Source organism: Cupressus sempervirens, chromosome 10 (assembly GCF_028749045.1).
Source record: "Cupressus sempervirens isolate cs-2001-9-10 chromosome 10, ASM2874904v1, whole genome shotgun sequence".
Classification (NCBI taxonomy): domain Eukaryota; kingdom Viridiplantae; phylum Streptophyta; class Pinopsida; order Cupressales; family Cupressaceae; genus Cupressus; species Cupressus sempervirens.
This window is the reverse complement of record NC_143127.1, coordinates 273,658,451-273,683,546: the sequence shown is the minus strand read 5'-3', so window position 1 is coordinate 273,683,546 and position 25,096 is coordinate 273,658,451. Positions and strand designations below refer to the sequence as shown.

Here is a 25,096-nt window from a genome sequence, read left to right as displayed (position 1 = left end):
AGATAAATTGAGGATTCATAAGAGATTTCCTCAGGAGAGGAAAAAGAGTCACATCACTTAGGTGTCTCATCTTAAGTAACTCCTACCCCTTCATCAGATTGTGGTTCCTTAGAATTGCTACTATTTATGATTCATTTATAGAAAATGATCACTGATCCTATGAGAATTTGTGTGTGTGTGTATGCACTATTACAATTATTATTATACTCTGAGATGATATTTCATAATACTATGTAGATGAGACTACAGATTTAAGATTGTAGCCACAACAATCACAAAACTTGTTATCTTATCAACTTGTCCATTAGAACCTTTTAATGAGGTCAGAAGATGCTACTAATTCACATAGGTGATTAGATCATATAAACCAAATGATTCCAATAGACTTGGCAAGCTGGTAAAATATTAATAGCAACATAATAGATGAAGTATTTGTATGTAACATCAGTCATATCCCCTCGCTAGCTTTACTTCTTGAAATACTAGAAAATATTATTGAAATCATTTTCCTAGAAGGTGCAATAGAAAATATAATATGTTTACCATTTAACACACAAAATTGGAAAAGTAGCCACATTAAATAGACTACAAATATAAACAATTTCACCTTTTGAAATAGAATCCAAAATATTACAGATCAAATTCAAAAAATTTCAAAAGTAATCATAATAACTTTGGGACCATATCCAACAATGTATGTTGGAGAAAAATAAACTATAACATTGATGGCATCAAAGCATCCATTGTCCCACTCAACAAATATAGATCCTAATTATGACACATTTAATCATTTAAAAACCAGGTTATACCACACTGACCAAAATAATGATTCGACTCTTTGGAAATTGGAGATGTTTTAGGTTATCCTCTAATCATGAATTCTCAAGAAACTAACCTTGTTACCAAGGGGCCTCGATAGCCTTCACTGCTTACATTAGTAATGATGCAGTTTTGAAATATTTTTTTATCATGACTTGATAATCACAACCCTCCACTTGCAGAAGTCAATAAAAAGACTTCTACAAAAAAGATCCTTAAGCACCCATTTGGGTAGTTCTAGGAAAGATATCTGAAAGTGTTAGGATATCTTTGTCCCTTTCCAAGTATTCCTAGGTGATCAGGTCTTCAATTCACTTTTTGATTGCCTTGAAATCAGGCTGCATGAACAAAAATTATTAAGTTTAGTAAACTAACAACCTTATTTCATAAATTAACTAATTCATTTTTGTATCTAGCATCCAATTAGGCAATTCACCTTGAACATCTATCCAAGTTGCTCAACACACTCCATAACAAGTTTTTGTTGTGCTAAAACTTTTCTACTCTTCATAATTCTTACAATTGATGCATCAATTGCATAATGTCTATCTTTATCCACATCCTCAATCAAGTTTTTTTTCTCATCCACTAGTGGGAGTGGAATCTGCAATTAGGTAGAAACCATTTCCCATGTGATCTCGACATGCATTAGTTTTTGTTAAAAATAGATAGGCAAAATAGTATATAATTTGTTATATCAGAGTTCATACCTTAATTATCCTCATCTTATTAGTGAACTTTGAATTGACTTTGAAGGCATCTGTTTGTGCCCAATTTTTGTATTTGGCTCTTTATTGAAAATTGTATGTTTCGCACATGAAAGAGAATGTAGCAATCTAACAATATCTTCATCGGTCAAATTCAATTGAGTCTTAACTTCTAAGTAACTTAGCCTTTCATATTCATTGAATAGAAATAATGTTGATGCATATGTATCATAACCACAAAGTAAGTTACATAAGGAAAAAGAAGTGAATTCTAGATATATCAAGGAAACTAACACTGATAAGCGTGATGTATTCACTTTTCCTATTTATGGTTTCTATAACACATCAATTTTAGTTTTCCCTTAAACAGATAGCATAAGTAGCAAATGAATCAAATTATCAATGTATGATCATTAATAATAATGATATTAGCCATTGCTTTAACTTATCCTACCCAACTAATTCTTAACCAGAAATTAGAAGAAGAAATTCACAATAATGATCAGTGGAAAATGACCTATAATGTCATTTTATATGAATCAAAGAATCCAACTATCAGTCAGTAATAAACCAAAAAGGAAATTACCTGGTAAGTAGTAACAACAAGTTCCATAGGCTTAGGGTAAAACTTCCCATTAATATTACAAGTACCCAGAGAATATATCCATGTAAGCTTTCTATGCTTTGTCTTTGTCTGATAGAATTGCTTGAACACCTCTACACATCTTATGCATCTTACTTGCATTAAGTAGCAAAGGTAAAAATGTTAAATTGCTTCAAAAATTGGAAAATTTAAAAGGTATACTATATACAAAATGGGCATACCATTTTGGCTGGTAGGTTAAGATCAAATGATTTGTAACTTGGCCAAAACCCAGTTGTCAAAACTATCACAATCAAGTCTATGCCAGGATGTGCTTGAGAATTTTTACACAATTTATAATTAGATTAACTTCATTGATAAGAATTAGAGTGAGTTTTTTATTTATGTAGGATGCATCATACCATTCCCTCCATTTTAGAAGTAATCTTACCACCACATTGTTGCTTCAGCTTTGTGAATATGCTTCTTTCATGATCATCATTTGCACTTTTATCAAAAAAAATTCTCTATGCAAGCTTCTTCCTACAATTTTGACAAATATTAATTATATATCACAACACATAACAAGACAAAGTCCTAAATTTTAAAATAGCATTATATGGATGAAGATTGTCATTCATGTCATGAATTCTAGATGTATAAAGTTGCATAGCTACACACAAAGACAACTTGAAAAGGCTCGGTGTGTATGGTTTGCATTAATAAATATTCACATATACATAGAAATTAATGCATACATAATAAACTTAGCTATCCCAAACTATCTATCAGAGTATGACATATGAATTCGGTGTCTTCCATCCACGAAGTACTATCAATAGAGACATGTTACTAAAAGAAAAAAATAACAAACTATTTTGCAAATATTGATTTTTTCAAAAGAGAATAGCAATACATGTACTTATAAAAGAGGCACACTCATACAACCACAAGCCAACCCACATATTGGCCACACTGTTTGATAAGAACCAATAATTAGTGAAACATTTACCAATTCACTAACAAAAAATAGTAATATACCCATTGCAAAGTTGATTAGTTTCTACACAATATAGTGTGTAATACTAATCAATAAAATGTTTGTATTCTAAAACTTTTTCAGATTAAACTTAAAGATTTTTTTTTTAATTGCTACTTGACCTACCAATCCTCTTATTTGTCAAATTGTGGACCTAAAATAAGCTAACTTAGCTATGATACAATTCTTATCATAATGAGCATAGAAGTGAAAAATATGGAGCAAAACATGATCCATAATTGGTTTACTTGGCCAATTCTAATCTTTACACCCAAAACATGTATCTATGCCTAGCATCTTTAAGTGGACTCTTATTCCACTACAAAATATACTTAAATTAATAGAAGTGAACATAAATTATGAAAACTAGTAGACTCATTTCTTCTGTGTGATTACTTTAAATTTAATCATACTAATAAAAATTCATTTCAGTAGACTAAAATGATAGTAGTATTGTCACATGATTACAATTGCATTAAACAATGCCTATTAACTATTATGCATCATTTTTCTACTTTTTGTGAAGGTTCTCTTGAGTCATATATAGATTGTTAAATCAATAAAATGTGAAACAAAGAATGTGGATAAAATTATGAGCTTAAAGGCTAGCCTTAGGACCAATGCGGCAATGTTCAATGAATTTAATTACATTTCCTTTGAAGGGTATTTAATAGCAGAATCATACAACAAATTTCTATATGAAATTAGTTTTGAATTTACTAGAAATGGATTGTAAATAAGGATTGCTAGCCTTCCAAGTTCATGAGATCTCATGTACACTAACCCAACATGGATTGAACAAAAATCCTATCATGCGATTGGGTTGTGAGGCAAATAAGTGTTCCAAGGATTGATTAAGGAGGACAGTTAGTCTCCAAGGTGGGCTGAGGCATGGAATAGATCGAAGATCATACCATATTCATGGACCAGGAAGTGTATAATTGTTCCTAGGCCAGAAGGTCTTATCAAATATGCCACATAGAGATGGATGAACAAAGAATTCACCCATGTTCTCACAATACAAAGACAACCATCCTTGAGATTTATGTTTAGAAAATATTTCCAACAAATTCTTGAAAATGTCCAAAATCTCACAACCAGCATCTCCTTCATCTTGCGCTACGAAGTTACTGGAAGCAATGAAGTTTTCTGTCATGGGCTTTGAAAACAAAAAGAGGTACAACATATAGCTAACTTATGAAAAAATATAAAATTATGATAGATAAATCAAAAAATTCTAGTTTCTAATTATGATGAAACAAACAAGATAGTTTTCAAGAACTCCTCTGCTACAATTAAATCAAGCCAAAAGGACAATTGAAAAAATTAAATTAGACATTATGAACTCTTCCACATTATTCTCTACTCTGATTGCAAATAAAAAAGAGAAAAACTCCAATTATTTTACAAGCTCAAACTAACCTTTCAAAAAAAGATATATGGACCAAAAACAATAAGAAAATTGCTAAGAACCAAATTTAATTTAGGACATGTAGACCAAAATCACTAACTAATACTTATCAACAAGAAGCAAGGTGAACACAAATGTTAAATCAACCATCTATATAAGTTGATGAACAAAGCACCTTTCTTGCGAACCCCACTCCAACTAATTTCTCAACTAAAATCTAGAAAGCAGATGTTAAATCTACCATCCATATAAGTTGATCAACAAAACATTCAATATCTTGCTCATATTAGGCATTCCACCAGACAAGCCACCAAGCATTCCACCTAGGAAGCCCCCTGGCTTTCCACCTAGGAAGCCCCCAGGCATTCCACCTGATTTCCTACCTATTGAAGATTGTTCTTGTTTCTTAGATTGTTCATAGGTAGCCTTAAAATGAATTAGGGCCATTATTAGCTATATGCATTATGAAAGTTACAAAAAAGGATAATAGTGCAGACTTTATATTACCTGAGCTTCAGTTTGGTGACATTGCCTATCACATTCTTTCTTTCTATCATCCCTTTATTTGCATAGTCACTCATATTTCTTGTGATGCTCTTCAATTTTATGTGCATTTGGTTCAACTTGTGTGTACATATCAAATGATTATCACCCACAATCTCTAAATGTTTGTTACTATGCATATAGTTTTTTCATTAGCTTAACTAAAATAATTGCAAATGCCTTGTTACCTTCGTTAAAACAATTGCAATTTCCTCATCATAATCAAGACTTGATGCCAGATGCAGACCCTTGGCAACTTCTTCCCAATTACCAACTATTTATCTTGCCATTCCTTGTGCTTTATGGCCTTTGGCAGAGTCTTGATTAATGTATACTTGATAATTCCAAACAATAGTCATTTAAATTTTTTTAAAGCAATTAAAACTAGATTAGTACAAAAAGAAATCGAACCATATATTAAGAATATGGAGTATGTAACCTAGACATACCAAAATAGAAAATGTATCATATTCTAATAAATAGAACTCTACTATTATAAACATTGGATTAGATTGTTTGAAGTAATAAAGCACATTCCCCCAGACTTTAATATGGTTTGGAGGCAAAACCAAGGAATAGTGAAGTGCATTAATGCCTTAACAAAGTGATAGGATGAAAAAAAAATTTCATAAGCCTTATTAAAAAGTTTTACAAACATTAATAGCAGCATTAGCATCCCAAATGGTTGCATTGGGCTTCCTCATCTTAACATATACACCATCTACAAAATCATTATGTTGTCTCATATCAGTAACTTCTTCTCGTAGGATCTCTCATGCAGTCTAAGAATTATGCCAATATAGTAGACTAAAGAATCATTAAATTAGTAGCTATGCCTTCATCTTGGGTAGCATAGAGGATTGTAGATGTGGGATTGCACATAATGGCTTCTGTAAGATGGTTTATAGCCTCTTCCAAATCACTTGAGAAACTCTGAGATTAGAACAAATGCAAAAGGCATTCTATGTGATACCCTTCCAAAAATAATATATGACAACCACTCTAGGAATTCTATTAGAAAATAGTTTATACCATTTGACATTGCCTCCATTGCTTTTCCCTTGGCTGCTTGGGTAGATTCTCATTGCTCTTTAGTTACTTCAATAGAGGGATCTCCCATCTGTCAATAACTACATATGTTAATTAAGGAGTTTATGTTAACAGCATCAATCATGTAGAAGCTCCAAAAGAAATACTAACTCAGACTCAAAATGTACTATGACATACATATTTTAGTTTTCAATAGAAAATATTATAAATCCAAGCCTTACTTTCTATGGGGTGTCATTTTCTAGTTCAACAACTCCTTCATTGTCAAGTTCAATGTCTTATTCAACAATCTCATCATCACTAACATTTTCTTCTAGAACTTTTGATGCAGTGCTTGAAGTACCAAACTGTTCATCCAAATCTATATCATCATCACTTTCATCCTTGAAAGTACTTTTCTAGAGCACATTTTATAGAAATTCAATTAAAAAAACTACAAACATTTTGGATTCTCATGAATGTTGTAATACATATCAGTATAAAACTCCATAGAAACTAATAAAATTGATTCATCACATGCTTACTTTGTTACAATTCCTACCTGAAACTCCTTGGAATAACACTAGTGAGTTCTCAAGTGAGAATAAAGTTAAATATGGGAACCAAATTTTATTTAGAAAACCAACTAATACAACACAAAATGAACACAAAAGAAAACTTCAAAAGCACAAATACCAAAAAAGATGGTTGGGACTCAACTTTGGAGTACAAACATATGATATTAAGATATTTTATAAGCTGTAATTCTAATATAAACTTTCCTGCTAAATCGTAATATGCTATCCATGTAAAAGTGATATACTTCTAGGCCCCAACCTCAGTTACCAATATTATAATGTAAGCCCTACAACATTGATAAACATATGTTATTCTATTAGATTTTGAAAAAGCATAGGATAGGGTGGAGTGCACTTTCTTGATGATGGTTTAGAGGCATTTGGCTTTCACAAGAAAAGTTGCAGGATGGTTAGTATCTTACTAAAAGGTGCTTCTACTCAAGTGGATGCTAATGAGGTCTTATTAGAGGCTTTCCCCTTGGAAAGATCTATTCGATAGGCTGACCCCTAGCTCCTGCTCTTTTTGTTACTATAGCTAATGTTGTACATCATCTCCTTAGGGATGATGTGAGATCTCCTAGAATCAAAAATATTATGCTACCAAAATATGAAGACCTCCTAAATATCTAGTTTTCCAAAAATACAGCCTTGCTTCTGCATCTAGATGAAGAGAATGTTGATAACTTAATTAATAAATTGGACCTCATTTGTCTTGCCTCTAGTGCTAGAATATCTAAGACATAATCTAATATTTTAGGTTGATGAGAAGGTCCCCCCAAGCTAGTGCAAAAAGTGTGATTTCTAATGGGTGGGCCTCATAAATAGATGAGATGCTTTGAAATTTCTTTTGTAGTTAACCAAAACTAAAAGGATATGTGGCTATGGGTTAAGAATAATGTGGGGAAAAAAATTGGAAGGCTAGGATAGGAACTGTCTCTCTCTTATTCAAGTTCATCAAAAGATTTTATCATCCTATTGTATGTATTATGCATCTGTTTGGCTCTTTGGCAAAAGTCAAGTGAATGATATTCAAAAAAAAAAATAGAAGTTTCCTTTGGTTTGATGGAAAATGCAATCTAAGAAGTGGGATTAATTTTGCATGGATAAAAGATTGGGGTATCTAGGTCTTAAAGACATAAGAATGCAAGTAATTTCTTTTTCTGCTAAATGGATTATCAAAGTGCTTGATGGTAGTGAACCTTGTAAAGTGGTAATGGGAAAGAGCATTGCTCTTGTTGTTTCTGTTAAATGGATTATCAAAGTGCTTGATGGTAGTGAACCTTGTAAAGTCCTGATGAGAAAGAGCATTGTTCTTGCTGTTTCTAAGGGTGCAAAACCCCATAAATTTAAAAATGTTAGTTTGTGGTAACTAATCAGGAAAGTACTGTACATACTTCATAAATTCTTTGGGGTTTAGGGTATCACCCCGAAAAAAAAAATTAGGTTTTGGCTGACATTGTGGTTGACATATGGCCAACATGTTGTAACCCTAAAGTGGCATAAAATACTTGTATAAAAGGGCTTAGGGTTAGGTATTTTTTCATTAAGTTGTGATGTAAAATTGGTTCTTATGGCAGTATTGAGTTGTAAGGGATTACAGATTGTAATCAAGTTATAATCACTAGATTGTAATAAGATCAAACTTGCTATTTGGTGGACATAGCCCATGGATTGGGTGAACCACATTAAATCTTGGTGCCTTGTGTTCTTTTTTGTGTGATCTATTATTTTCTATTATTGGTCATATTTTCATGTAATTGTTATTTTATGTCTGTGGTTTAATCCTAACAAGTGGTATCAAAGCCAGGTTGTTTTTTCAATTATCTTCTATAGGAAAGTTCCAAGGTTGAGTGGGAGCAATGGCAAATGAGGGTAACCTAAGGGTTGATAAGTTTAATCGGCAGAACTTCCAGTTATGAAAGATGCAAATGGAAGACTATTTATATCAGAAGGATTTAATTATGGAAGCCATTGGAAGGCAAAGCAAAGAATTATGGATCTATGTCAAATGATGAATGGGATCTTCTGGACAAAATGGCACTTGAAAGCATTTGATTATGCATGGCACCATCAGTGGCATTTTATATTACAAAAGAAAAGACGACAGAAGAATTGATGAAAACCCTAGCGATACTATATGAAAATCCCTCTACTTCAAACAAAGTATTTCTCATAAAGCATTTATTTAATATGAAAATGGTAGAAGGTGGATCTATTATAGATCATTTAAATGAATTTAATACTATTACTAGTCAGTTATCTTCTGTGCATATCAATTTTGAAGAAGAAATTAGGGTTCTCTTGATTTTGTATTATTTGTTTGAAAGCTAGAATGGCTTGGTAATGGATGTGAGTAATTATGTTCCTGGGTCTAGTACCCTAAAATATGATGATGTGATCAGTGTTATTTTGAGTGAGGAAACTCATAGGAAAACCTCAGGTGCACCTACATCAGGAAGTACTTTGAATGCACAAAGTAGGGGTAGAACAACTGATACAGAAAGTAATTTTGGAAATTATGGGAAATCAAGAGGAAAGTAAAAGGGGAGGAGGTCTCAATCAAGAGGACTAAACAACTATTGGTACTATGGGAAACTAGGGCACAAAAGAAAGATTACTGGAATTGAAAGAAAAATGAAGCAGATAAATCAGATGGAGACAAGGAGGCAAATGTGGTAAGTAAAAAATTCGAGGAGGATGCTTTGCTTCTGTCTTTAGAAAGTGTTGATGATTCATGGCTTTTAGATTCTGGTGCTTCATTTCATACTACACCTCATTGATTATGTCCAAGGGGATTTTGGGCTTGTTTATTTGGGGATAATGAAACCTATCAGATTGTTGGAAAGGGAAAAATTAAGATTAAGTTGCAGAATGGGAATCATTGGATACTACATGAGGTAATACATGTTCCAAGGCTGAGTAGGAATTTAATTTCAGCATGGCAACTCAATGATGAGGGTTTTGTAGTTACTTTTAATGATAAAAATTGGAAGGTTTCAAAAGGTTCCCTTGTAGTAGAAAAAAGTGTGAAATTAGGCACCTTATATCTTTGTACAGGTCATATTGTTCCTTCTACTTTAATTTTTTCAGAGAAAAATGAATGTTTAGGAACAATTGTTGCAATTGAGTAGGGAGAACAAATAGCTGTTGTAGATTCTGATACAACACTGTGGTACAATAGACTTGGGCACATGAGTAAGAAAGGTATGAAAGTACTTCATTCAAAGAAAGTTTTACCAGGTCTAAAATGTGTTAATATGGATTTCTGTGAAATTTGTGTGTATGAAAAACAAAAGAGAGTGAGTTTTGCAAAGATTGGGAAGGAAAATAGAAGGTAGAAATTAGAGCTTGTGCATACCAATGTATGGGGACTGGCTTAGGTATCTTCCCTTGGTGGCTCTCATTACTATGTTACATTTATTGATGATGCAACTAGAAAAGTATGGGTTTATTTCCTTAGACAGAAATATGATGTATTTCAAACTTTTAAGAAATGGAAATGCTTGGTTGAAAATGAGACTGGTAAAAAATTAAAATTTCTCTGATCTGATAATGGTGGTGAGTATTGTAGTCATGAATTTGAAGATTATTGCTCCACTAATGGTATTCATAGATAGAAAATTATTCCAAGGACTCCATAGGAAAATGGAGTGGCTGAATGCATGAACAAGATTATAATGGAACATGCAAGGAGCATGAGGTTGCATGCTACATTTCCCTTAAAAATATGGGCAAAGGCTATCAATACTGCTATATATTTTATTAATAGAGGTCTCTCTACTCCTTTGGGTTGTGGTATTCCAGAGGAGGCATGGATTGGTAAGAAGGTGTGTTATTATTTTCTCAAAACCTTTGGTCGTGAAGCATTTTCTCAAATGGATTCTAAAAATAGAACCAAGCTAGAAGCTAAGTCAAATAAATGTGTATTTTTTGGATATGACATTAATGAGTTTGGTTATAGGCTTTGGGATTTTGAAAATCATAAAATTGTAAGAAGTAGGGATGTCATATTTAATGCGAAAGTGTTGTACAAAGATTTGTTGCAACAATATGAGAAGAAAGAAGATGATTATGTAGTGTTGGATGATACTCCAAAAGCTAATGTTCCAGCTATTCCTCATGATGTGCAACAACCGCAACAACAAATACCACACACACCAATGAATGTTAGATAGTCAACAAGGCAAACTAGACCTTCAAAAAGATTTTCTCCCTCTTTATATTCTATTTTACTTACTGATGCTGGTGAACCTAAAAGTTATGATGAAGCTATGTAGGTGGATACTAAGATTTAGTGGGAGTCTACAATGAAAGATGAAATGGACTCTTTGCTAAAGAATAAGACATGGGATTTGTGCAAGTTTCTTGCAGGTAAAAAGGCTTTACAGAATAAGTGGGTTTATAGGTTAAAAGAAGAGGATGGAGGTAAGAAAAGATTTAAAGCCAGGTTAGTTGTAAAAGGATTTTCATAGAAAAAGGGTATTGATTTTGATGAGATATTTTCTCATGTTGTTAAAATGACTTCTATCCATACTGTTTTATGTCTTGTAGCTACTAAAGATTTGTATTTAGAGTAGCTGGATGTTAAAATTGCACTCCTTCATGGTGATTTGGATGAAGAAATATAAATGGCTCAACCATAGGGTTTTGAGGTCATAGGTAAGGAAACTTAGTGTGCAAATTGAAGAAAAGTTTATATGGCTTGAAGCAAGTACCTTGACAATGGTATCTAAAATTTGACAGTTTTATGCATGAGCATAGATATAATAGGTGTCATTCAAATTATTGTGTTTACTTTAAGAGGTTAGATAATGATAGCTACATTATTATTTTTTTTATATGTTGACGATATGCTTGTAGCTGGGTCTAACATGGATCACATTAAGGGGCTAAAAAGTCAATTAGCACATGCATTTGCTATGAAGGATTTGGGGGCAGCAAAAAAAATCCTTGGTATGAAGATTTGTAGAGATAGGAAGAATAAAACATTGATGCTATCTTAGGCTGATTATGTGGAGAAGGTGTTGCAATGTTTCTCTATGGAAAACGCTAAAGCTATCAGCACACTTTTTCCTGGTCATTTGCAGTTGACTAAGGAGATGTGTCCTATGACACAACAAGAGGAGGATAAGATGTCCAAGGTACCCTATACTTTAGTTGTAGGAAGTTTGATGTATGCTATGGTATGTACCAATCTAGATATTGCACATGTAGTGGGAGTTGTTAGTAGGTATATGAGTCATCCAAGAATTGAGCATTGGAATGCAGTTAAATGGATTCTTAGATATTTGAGAGGTACATCCCATAATTGTTTATACTTTGGGGGCTCTAGTACTAATTTACAAGGCTATGTTGACTTCAATTTGGCATGGGATATTGATACCAAGCAGAGTACTACAAGTTATGTCTTTACTATTGGTGGGGCAGCTATGAGATGGGTTTCTAGGTTATAGGAGATTAATACTCTATCCCCTATAGAGGCAGAGTATGTTACTTTTATAGAGGTAGCCAAGGAGATGATATGGCTTTAGTTCTTCTTGGAAGAATTGGGACATCTTCAAAAGGATAATTATTTGTTCATAGATAGTCAGAGTGCCATTCATCTTATAAAGAATTTAGCTCTACATTCTAAGACCAAGCACATACAATTGCGGTATCATTTCCTTCAGTCAGTTTTAGAGGATGGATAGTTAAAGGTAGAGAATATGCATACAAATGACAATCCAAAAGATATGTTCACAAAGGTAATAACAAGGGAGAAGTTGAACTCCTCTTCAGCATCGATTGGTCTTCTAGACCAAACATGAATAAAAGAACAATAGAGTCCAGGGTGGTTTGATCCAGTGGGAACCCCATGTGGTAGTCATATTGCTACAAGATTAGTCTCCAAGTGGGAGATTGTTGTTTAGTGTGGAGTCTAATCTATCCCCAAGTGGGAGATTGTTAGTTTGTGGTGATTGATTAGGAAAGTATTGTACATACTTCATAAATTTCATCATCAAAGTTGTGGCCGACATGTTGTAACCCTAAAATGGCATAAAATACTTGTATAAAAGGGCTTAGGGTTAGGTATTTTTTCATTAAGTTGTGATGTGAAATTGGTTCTTGCAGCGGTATTGAGTTGTAAGGGATTACAGATTGTAATCAGGTTATAATCACTGGATTGTAATAAGATCAGACTTGCTATTTGGTGGATGTAGCCCAGGGATTGGGTGAACCAGATTAAATCTTGGTGCCTTGTGTTATTTTCTATGTGATCTATTATTTTCTGTTATTGGTCATATTTGGATGTATTTTTTTTTTTTTGTCCATGGTTTAATCCTAACAAAAAGGACTTGTCTTTCAGTGATCTCCTTACCTATAAGTAGGTTGTTACCCTATTGGGTCCAAGGCCTTCAAAGTTTATGAAAATCTTAAGAGATTATCAAAGATAAGGTCATTAATTGCAATTTCTTCCAAGATAGGGATAAATTTTATGGGACAAGGATCAATAAAGTGAATCCTCAATTATAGGGGAAACAACTTTCCCTACTGCAAGGTTGTTTTGCTAAGAAGTGGGTCAAGATTTCTATTTTCTACTTTAGGTATCAGACCAACTTATTGATTGGACCTCTGTAAGATTGTATTAGAAAATCCCTCATACTAATTGGATTTACACAATCACCAAAGAAGCCTACCTAGTTCTTAATACCTCAATCACCTATGTAGAGGGTATTGACATTTATAAATCTCCTCATTACAATTCTCTATTTTCTTAAGCATATCAATCAACGTAGGAATATTGAGGTAGATAATGTTTTTTTTGCATAAGCACTTGAAATATGTTTTGTCTAACACTTTGGAGCCTAAGAAGGCACATTTTAGATGTTTGTTGAAGGTTTAGTTATTATAAACATAATGCACATTTTGATCTATGCTCACTTTGCAGGAAGACAAATTCTATTAGGCATATTTTATTTCTTTGTTTACAAATTCTATCAGGCATATTTTCTTTGCTTTTCTATCTATTAAGGAAAATTTGTACATGTTTTGCAATGGCTTTAATAGTTGGAACACTTATAATGACAATAGTTGGTTGGAAATCTTATTTGGTAATATTATAATCATGAAGAAGATTTACAAAATATTTTGGCTCTCTTTCTACTAAAATTTTGTAGTGAATATGGAAGGCTACAAATGATGAGTTTTTTAATGGGTGAGGACAATTCTTACTAAGTCATACAAAACGCTCATGTACTTTAATGTTGCTTCATAGGTAACTATGACAATAGAAATCATGTTAAGTTCCTGAAGCTACTTAGAGATGGGATTGTAAGGGTCACACAAGCAAGAGATGAGATATGGCCATACATGATCATACAAAAAACAAATGAATCCAACCTTCCATAAACAAACAATGGAATGATAGAACCAATCCAATGAAAAGGAAAAGGAAATAGAGGAAAAATCTAAGAAGGATATAAGAAGAAACATGGAAACAAGATCTTCTTCAATAGAAAAAGGTATTCTGATATAAGAAGTTGTCAATTGTTTCCCATCCTCATGGACATTGGAGTTGGGAAGATTACAATGAAAGTAGAAACTAAGCTTTGATGGATAGTTTCAGAAAATTAATGATATTTTATTTTTCTGATTGGCTATTATAGAAAGTCAGAGATGTTATTTATGTATCAATCATGATGTAATATGTACTAACATATTTTGGATTTTTTTGTGAGATATATCAGCTAATCTAGTCTCTTAACTTGATGAGCTTGATATCATTATGGACTTCATCTATATCTAGTACAAAAAAAATTAAAAATTAACATTGTTACTCAAATTTCTTCTTACAACTTAGCAAAAATATTACCTTTAAATAGCATATAGAACTTGTGAGTAAAAGATTCTCAGACATTGAGAGATGAGTGGATTGCTTCAAAACCAAATTCATCATTCTCAACACATATATTACATATGTCATTCACTTTCAATAGAACTAAATTCAATCCCATAAGTACACTCCACTAGAGGCCATTTCTACAAACTTATAGAACATAGATACTACATTAACAGCTGACAGGGGAGATGTGAACAAAAAAAAGTATTAACTAGGAGCAAAGAAAATGATCTTCATTCCCCTGTGGAATGCACAATAATTTATTTCTAGTGGAATGTTAAAATATAATGCAGTTCCAAACAGCTTCATACGTTTCATAACTATTGAGCCTATACATTACACAAGAATATAACCCAAGTAAGTTGGATAACAGATAAATCAACTCAAGTGCAAAAAAATGAATTGATTGGAAAATTTTGGTTTTGAATTGGACTATTTTTTTTTTTTTTATTCAATTGCATAAAATTTTCTTGAAATGGATTTACAAATCTTGGTCTAAATGCTATACACATCTTGTAATAAAATAATATGGTAGTAGATAGGCACTTCCCAACTTTTTCATTCAGCCACATTATGCCTTTGTGTTCAATCACTCCATGGAACTTGACTGAGATACTACTCAACACCATAGTTAATAATTAAGAGCCATGTCCAAATGGATATGTGATACTTCCTAGCTTTTTAAGTGAATGTAACAAAATGTTTCAATGTTGGAAATAAGTGCTAGTACACTAAAAATTTCTCCTAGGAGTGACCCATGTCTAGGAATGCCTATGGGTAAATGATAGCTAGTGCAAGCTACAAATTATAAAAAAATACCATTTAACAAGGCAATTAAAAAACAAGAAGATAAAGGGTATACATGGAATCAAAACTAATTAAAGAGATGCACCTTTCTTGCAAACCCCACTCCAACTAATTTCTCAACTGAAATCTAGAAAAAGAAGTCCCAATTTCAATGTTATTCATTAAGAATGGAAATGAATGTGATACAAACAGAGATTTGATATTGTATTTTAACTTTTAGTTTTATCTTTTAAACCTTTTTTTTCCAGAAGTAAGAATTTTATCCTAAAGTGATAGAAACCACTTACCCATCTCTTATTATGTTTACACATGCTTTTCATTTCCTTTTTGCTTGTTTAGTCATGTTTTCTCTAGTATTTGTGCATGATCACAATACCCTCCTTTTTTGTAAACTCTTAGTTACTAATTCATATTATATGATATATTGATGTACATTGTCTGCAATAAAGATGCAGATGAATATGCTTTAACATAATGTATATCAAAGCATGTCCATTAAAAACTTAAAACCAAAAAAACACAACAAACCTACAAATGAAGAAATAATTATTTATAGGGAATCAAGGGCAGCTCAAATCTAAATTTGGCCCCAAAGAAGTCATTAAACATATTACCCCCCACTCATTAAAGATCAAACACTAAAAGCAGTTCATTTTGAATTTTTATTTCAAAATAAAATCTTATGGAGACTGGATTGATTACTACATCACCAAAGACATTGATCCTTCTTTCATTTCCCATCCTAGTGTAGGAGATTTCACCATCCAACCTTCCATGTTGCTCTCCCACCCCAGTGCTCTTCTCTTCTATCAATCAACTGCTGGGAAAACCCTTGACTCTCTTGACAATAATTACAACTCCCACGCACACATGAGGCCAAAACCTTTTTTAATTTTAACATTTTAAGCTCTTGTTGGTCAAAATTTTGACCAACACTTAAGGTCATGTTGGTCAAAATTTTGACCAACATGGGCATGGATTTTTAGAAAAACATATTTTTCCTTCCATATTCCGACCAATCTAAAACATTTTAACAGATGGTCTAAAATTTTGGTCTAAAAATGCGATCAAATGTACTAGTGAGATAAAGGTCATTTTCACAAATCTACTCAATTTTTCATGTTTTGTAGTGGGTTGAAAGGAATTAACCCTCGCTTAGCTTATGGGCTCATAGGTTATGATTTGTCACTATTTCATTCCTATGTTATTGCATAAGCATCAGAAGATATAAGGGTTTCATCTATTGTTAACAGGTTCAAATTTTATGTTTATTTGTACTTGTACCATATATTAGAACCTCAAGGTTTACCCACCTAGGTTTTGTAGTGCCTAAAGTGGAGACGGAGTTGTGCCTTATAGTTGGCCCAAGATTTGCAATCAAGTACATCCATCATAGGAATTTGCTAGCCTTAGATGTATTGGTCTAGTTTCTTGGTCATTTTTAAATTTGTTAAATTAGGAGCCAAAAAAAATGATGATTATACTCAGGAGAGATGATGGAAAATAAGCCTTGTTTAAAGGACAAGAATCTCTAGTGTGAATTGAAGATTTTAATCTTATTTTTTAGTATGGTTTAAGGAGCTGGAAATCTCTTATATATTGTGCATATTTAGTTTTGTATGCAAGGTTCCATGTTTCCTAGTTACACTTTATTCCTAGATAGTAGTATCTTATAAGATTGAATGTAAATTTTGTTTTGTAACTATTAGAAGTTAATCTTCAATCAATTCAGTTTTGCATGTGCTATTGAGAGAGTTTTAGAGTCAAAATTGTTCACGTGTGTTTTCTTACTTCGAAGTGTTTGATGATTTACAAGTCCTATAAGTTGAAAGTTCAATTTAGATTTGTCATGTTATAAATCATGTTGTAAATCTTTCTCATGATTGTGAGTGGTGACTCTCTAAAATATCTCTATACTAGTGCAAATTGGTTCTATATAAATTCTTTCAAGAGATTTCAACTAAATTTTGCAGATCTAAAAGTTTTGTAAGAAGGTGTAACCAATAAGAGAGAATATACGAGTTCTTGACTAATAAGTTTTGATGTGTTGTATGTGATCTACTGTCATAATAATTTTGAATGTTAAAGGTGAATCACAACAATGATTTCATTTTGTTTTCCTCAAGGAGATGACAGCTCTACAAGGATTTGATCAGTGGTGTGAAGAATTGAAGTTTTCACCTGTGCCAAATCAGTAGATTAAGTTTGTAGACATCAACACTCAAGGTATTGTTCCACTTTCATGATAGTTTATTTCAATGAAAGTAAGTTTTGCAAAATATTCTCTATCAAGTGGTATTTTCAGCACTAAGTAGGAGAATGATTTGATACATTTCAACATACTTTGTGAAGGATAGATTCAAAAAATGTTTTTTTTATTTTGAAGTATTTTCAGAGTATCAATTGGTAGAGAAGTTTTTAGATCTGCTACAAGTAATAAATTCTAAAAGTACTATGTTGAATGAGTTTTAATTTTGTAAGAAATCAAAAATTTATTTTCACCTAGTATGTTGTCCATGGATGAGAATTGTAGATCTATTTCTGCCAAGAGATACATGTCATTAGTTTTTTATAGCATTCATGATTTCTCAAACCCTATGCCATATAATCTTAGAAAGTATTTGTCTAAATTCAATGGGAAACATGAAATTTCAGCCTGTCATCATGTTCATATGTTCATTGATTTGATTGGTGATTTTGAAATTTCTCATGAAGATGTGCATATGAAGTTATTTGTTCAAACTTTGGAAGGTGATCCTAGAGATTGGTTTTCCTTTCTACCAGCATGTTCTATTTCATCTTGGGATGAATTACATTTATCCTTCATGAAGTAGTTCGGGGAAAGAGTAAGCATCTATGATTCTTTTCAGAAGTTCTTGAAGATCCAAATCAAGAATGATGAATTAGTTCTTGAATTCAATATTAGATTTACAAAAGTTGTAATGAGATTCCTAAAAATGGTAAGCCAAATGATCAAATGTGTTTAGTGGTTTATCTTGAAGCATTTGATAAAAAGATGAGTTATCTATTAACAAATAAAGAACCTAAGACTTTTCATCAAGCATTCATGACAATAATAGAGATTTCAAATAACATAAAATATGGATTAACTAGGAGTCATTTCTCTAGAAGTATTTTCTGAAAAGATGAGGTTCAAAGGAGAAATCAATGTCATGTACAGTGTTCAAATTTAGATCAGCAAGTAGGTACCCATGCTATGGTAGATAATTTTTTAGAAAAATTATAATTAAAGACATGTACAGATGAAGTTTCTTGGTTTCAAAGGAGAGATGATTTTGTTCTTGATGAACAAAGGGCACATGTTTGTAGTATTTCAGCAGTGGATGATAAGGTGGATTCACTTGATTAGTTATATATGCAAGAAATGATTTTAGTTATTCCTTCTCTTATTGATAGATTGCATTATGTTGAGAATGTTATAGATGTTCATCTTAGTATGAGGCTGAAGAAGCTGAATGTCATGCTTCAAGTGATGAAGGTAAAGTTGCTGATCTGATATATTATGAAGAAGCATCATGTGAAGACAATGATGAGAGTGGTTACTATAGTCAAGAGGAGGATAGTGATAGCACATGTCCATATTCATATGAATCTGATGCAAATTGGGAAGAAGAAAGCAATGATGGAAGTGAGTACTCTTATGCTAGTAAAGGTATGAGTTCTTTTTCTAAATCTAAAAGTGAAGTTCCATTTTTGAATTATGCAAATCAACTTGAGGTTGAAAGTTGTGAAGAAGATTTGTCTACACCATATGAGGATAAGAAGATCATTTATAAGGACAAACTACCTAATTGTGTAGATAAATTTTGTAAGGTTGCATGTAGTAGTAATCAACAATATGCAAATGATTCTAAGATTAATGCATCAACACCTGTAGGTAAGATGCAAGATGATTGGTTTGCAAGACATTTGAATAATGTTGATGAAGTAATGTTGACTTATATTATGCATGCTTAATTGATGGAGTGGATTGTGTGTCTTCGTGTGATGATTTTGATTTCTCTTCTTCACATGCTAAAACTGTTCATGATAGTGATGTTAGAAATAATTTCAAAGTCTTCACAAATCCATTAAATGATGAATAATTTGATGTTGATTAGCACATCACTTGTCATAATATTTACAATGGAGCTTTGCATGGAGTAATCAACCCACTTTTTGAAGAGCATATGGAATTTTTAGATTTAGTTAAGGATGAGTTTGATTGTGATACATTGTCTTACTATTATAAGAGATTTGATGGTTCTTCTTTCAGATGTGACATTGAAAGTAATAATGATATTGCATCTCATGATGTTGATAACAAGGTGTTTGATGAAGTTTTTATTGAAGATCAACATGCACCTTGTAATGAGTTCTATGGTGAATACTCTTATGTGATTACTAACCCATTTTTTGATTTCAAAGAACCATTGGAGGACTCTGGATTAATTTTAGATTCTTACACTGATGAAATTTGTGATTATAAGTCTAATTTCTCATTTGAATACCATCTGATTGTGCATAAGGATACACAATTTCAAGGTATGTGTGATCTTTTTCCTCATGTTGAATATGAAGCTTTCGTATTCAACACTGATAGCATGCATGATTCATTAAATGAAGGGGAGTTTCAATTTGAGTTTAATATTTTTGAGCATGTTGTTTAGAACTATCCTAATGAGTAAGTTGTAGAAAGTGATCATAGTTTTTATATGTGTTATGAAAGTGAAGGTATAGATTCTATTTTTCCAAATGACTTGATTCATAATGATAAACTAATTGGTGAAACTAATAGAAATGATGTTTCTAGCTTACCTCATGAAATTTTTGTTGGTGTTTTTCAACTACTAAACAACAAAAGCTCAATACTAAGATAATAATACACACAAATATAGGGACTAGCTACTTCCCATTAACAATTATGTATGCATATTATTTGGATCCAACTTCAACAAAACCAAGACTAGTTTTCTACTCTCTAGGCTCTACAGAACCAAAGTGGGTGTGCCTAGGGGATGATTCAAATGAATGTTGTTTTATGAGAATCCTATTAGTTTCATTTTTATTCTCATCTTCTATCTCTAACATATACATATTTTATCCATTCCTTGACATTTTCAAATGATATACATCCCTTATTAGAAGATCTAGTTATAATACTCCTCAGGTTTACAAATATTTATGAAAATAGTAGCTATCTAAGACTTAGAAATAAAAAGTGAAAAAGTTATAATCCTCTTTGAAACTCTTCAAATGGTAAAATAAAATTGATTTTGATTTTAGAATTGGTGCTTATTCATGATCTCTCTATCTACAAACTAGATTAAATGGATTAGTGCTTTATCCATTAGGATTCAGAGTCTACTTCAATTTATGGATCTAATTTATTGCATTACAACCAATACTATCAACAATTCTTACTGGAATTCATCCTTATAGACATCCTTCCTACTATTTTAGCAACCTATCAAATTCACTATAGCATTTACTTAATTCATTGAATCAATAGCAATAATGAATTGACATACAATCTAATGGCTCATTTGGTGGCAAGAATAGGAATGGAGAATAGGCATGTAATATTGGGAATAGGAATGGCTATTCCAATAACATTTATTTTTTGGAATGGGTATAAGCTCATTTTAGAGGCAAAATGGGAATATGTATTCCTATTCCCTATTCCAAGTGATGAACCAAACAAAAAATGGAAAATGTATTCCAACTTTTCTATTCCTATTCCAAGAACCAAACAGGCCCTAAGTGAATTGCATTCAATTGGACAAGCTTTACTCACACAACATCAAAATGACCACGATATAATAATGGAGACAAAATTCAACAAGAACAGATATGAGGATAGTTCAACTTTGTATTAATCTTCTTTGAAAATTGTATACAATTGTAATAAAACTCAGAATGACTCTAGAAAAAACATTTGACCCCTGTAACATCAATATATTCCCAAGTATTTGTAGAAAAATACATCATAAGTTTTGCACTAATAAACTGCACCGAGCCATATTCAGTATAGACCAAAATTAACAATGAAATCAAACCCTCCTCTAGCCTTGGAATCCCACTTAAATATAGTGAGATGCAACAAGCTTCAACAATAGAGAACTAACAGATGTCCTTTTGTCAAAAGATATTTATATTTTGCAAACAGTCACAAAAGGACAAAAACTTTGTGTAACAAAAACAATTTTACATCAAAATATTCTTTTTAGGTGGGCTACTTTTCTGTTATACATCAAAATTGTGAAATCAATGATTTGTTCCCATGTTATTCTGATTCTTCAAAGTACATGACTATTAGGTTTGTGAGTGATGTGTCCTATTCTGTGACCTACAAGCTCACCTCAACTTAGGGGTTCTTGTTGTCTTCATCATTGACTATTAAAGTAATAGTTACCTCTACATCTTCCTCTACCCCATCATTTTCTACCATCTATTCTATAGACATAAATTTCTCTTTCCACTCATTGAAAAATAGTGTCATCAAGCCAATCAAAGTTTAGGATTTCCCTCTGCACTTTTATTACAAAATTTTTGTCTGCTATTTCAATGAGGTCCTTCTTGATAACATTGTAAAACAATTTCACTTTGACAAGCTCTTCATTGGTCATTGCCCACAGTAGATGCCCCTTTTCATTTACAACATTATTCATTCTTTGGCACAACATTTCATTTAGTTCTTTTTTCCATTCTTCCTTTTCTTTTCTTTTATCAACCTTTTTAAGAGCACGAGGAAAAAGATCAAACTTTTCAGCTATGTACTTGGAGAGGCAAATTCTTATTCTCTTCTGAATAGAAATCTATTTATTATCAAAATCCTCCAACCTATTAAGTAGATCAAAAATCTTTTCTATTTGGTGACATGGTAACTTGATGACAAATATGCACATAATAGTAATGTCATTATTTCTTTCACTCCACTTCTATATAATGGGTCTCAATTTATCTTCATCTCCTTTTATTTCATCCCATATAGCTACAATTCTTGCCAACTGATCATAAAATGTTGGCCACTCAATTCTATCTACTAAGTACATAACAGCTTGCCTAAGTTTTACTTCATATTGATTATTCAATTCTATATGTATTTCCCATAATTTGTCTCTTTCCTCTTCAAATTCCTCTACAATATAGAACTCAGGCCTCTGTGGGGTGTCTAGTATTTCAACAATAGTCCAGTTGACTTAAATGGCTCAACTGGTGGCTGAAGATACATAATTCTTGGTTTGTTGGATTCTCCCATATTTCTCTTCCCAAGCTACTTATCTATTTGAGATATCTAATTTTCTAGTAATTGTATTTGGTTTCCCCTTTCCTCATAAGCCTTCAATACTTCTTCAAATTTGGCATTGAGTTCTAAGAAACTATATTTTTCTTTTTCAAACACTATATCCCCAAACTCTAGTATTTCTTTAGCCATTCTAGTGATTTGTTGACAACTCACTTCATCAGCCCTATATATTGTGAGAGTACCAGTATGTTTTGCACTAGAAATTTCTTGTATTCTAGCCTTGTCTCTTTTTTTAATTGACCAAATTACCAAAGCTTGAGGATCATTATTGAATTTGATTCCCTTATGTGCTTGTGATATTTCTTCATCTGTCTTATACTGCACATTTTTTCTCCTTTCTAATTGAATAAAAAATCATAGCATTAGCTATATCTCACTCAAGAAAAATTAGAACTCCTAACTCCATAACTAATTTCCAACCCGCCTTAGTTGTCAACTGTGAAAAATCACTGAACAATTTAGATTTTACCTCTTCCTCAATATTAGAGTCTAGTTTGCCGAGTTGTTCTGCCTTTATTTTCTTACATATTTTTTCAAAATTTCCTATATTCCTTCTACACAAAAATTTTGCAAAAGCCCTAGATTTAACAAAACTCTCATCATCTATAAATTTTTGTGAGGCTTGTGTTGACATTATGTTATATTTTTCATTAGTGACAACACTTATTCAACTTTGAATGGTTATCGAGCTCATCACTCAGTCTACAGCCTATACCGAACATTCAGTGGTTTCCAAGTAAGTTTTTCAGTTAAGCAGTTCATACTGAGCATTCCAGATGCTACTTGTAATACCCCAAAATTGGCTCGTTACCATGATCACCAATTCTGGTCTATTTTGACCAATTCTAAGACCTATTCTAATAGACAATTCTCATTCTGCTACTCACTACTTGACTTAATTGTCGGATGCAGAAAACCCTAATCTGCATTTCATCATACTCATTATTTAATCCCTATAGTATGCACTCATATTAGCCACATTAAACCTATTTGATTTCAATTTAATTTAATCTAAAGTATTCATACTTTATTAAATTAAATTATCTCCTAAGGCTAATGTACTATGAGATTAAATTTATTTAATTTAATAAATACACTTATCTTAATTAATTAAAAGGAATTATTGAATTAAATGGGGAAGGTATTTCTAATTAATTAAATAAAATTATTTAATTAAATAGAAAATATATTTATGAGAGCATATCTCATTTTATTAAATTAAATATCTCTCCTAATTTTCTCTTCAGTTCAAAAATAGAAATTACTAGTTCACTACTGATCAAATTAGAAGTGACTCAAATCACTTACTCTCACACTAAAGTTTATCTGAGCTACCTAACTCTTACACTCAAATCTAAGCTAGTTAACTCCCTCTAATTTGGGAATCTTCCACCTTAACTAAACCTCATTTTTAATCCTCACCGTTGATTGAAATTGATCTCAATCGTTGGAGTATTTCAAGAAAATCTAGTTATTTTAGGGGATGAATTTGTTGGAGTTGAGGAAAGCCAACTCCGAAGATGCCAAGATCACCTGCATGCGAACCTGTCAAAGAGAAGCCATAGAAGGGGAGGAGCATGGAGCACGGGCAAAACCCTAAACGGACATGAGAGACACCATGAATGCAAACACAATGAGAAATGTATTTACAATACGAAATGATGTTGTTATGATATGATGTTTTACAATGAGAGAGAGCCCGAATATAAAGAGCTCATGGAAGCTTGTAGAACAAGTTGAAAGGTGGTAGAAGATAAGTGTGACAACAAGAAGGGAACAAACTCCCGTGTTCTCACCAACTAACCACAACACGCATTAAATATACAATATTAAATAAATGCATGACCTAAGTAAGCTTAAGCAATAGAATAAATAATTAAATATTAATTATTTACTCTAACACCCCCCCTTAAGTGCAACTTAGGGAAATGCCTTAAGCTCACAAAACTAAGATGAAATGCAAAATGGGTCCCGACAACGAGGCCATTTTAGGTACCCAAGTACAATGCAAGAAGATGAAACCTCTGTAAGCGAGGAAAGAGAGAAAACCACATGGGAAAAACCCTCCCCCAAAAAGAGGTAAGAACCTAGTGAAGAGCTGAAGAAGTCGCAAATCTGCCAAACTGCTGATCTGAAGAAACCTCCATGGAAGAAGAAGGAACGAACTGAGCATGTCTATATGGTAGATGATCCATCTCACTGAAATGCATAGGTAGCCAGCCACTGCAATCGCCTTGTATATATGATCAACCACTAAATACATAGTTCACACTATCGAACCATCGAACCATGGATGCATTAGAACACAGCATAACCCCCCCTTAATGTAGACGAGGTGTGATGACAGGCAACTGAGAAGGTGAGCCAAAATCTTCTACAAACGAACCAAGAA

The 25,096-nt window shown here is 32.4% G+C and overlaps 2 pseudogenes; both read right to left on the bottom strand.

Annotated features, from left to right (window-relative positions):
* Positions 1–966: 966 nt before the first annotated feature.
* Positions 967–4,304, bottom strand: LOC149533710 (cullin-1-like; annotated as a pseudogene).
* A 492-nt stretch (positions 4,305–4,796) lies between these two features.
* Positions 4,797–25,096, bottom strand: part of LOC149533709 (FAM10 family protein At4g22670-like) — a 48,979-nt pseudogene continuing 28,679 nt past the window's right edge.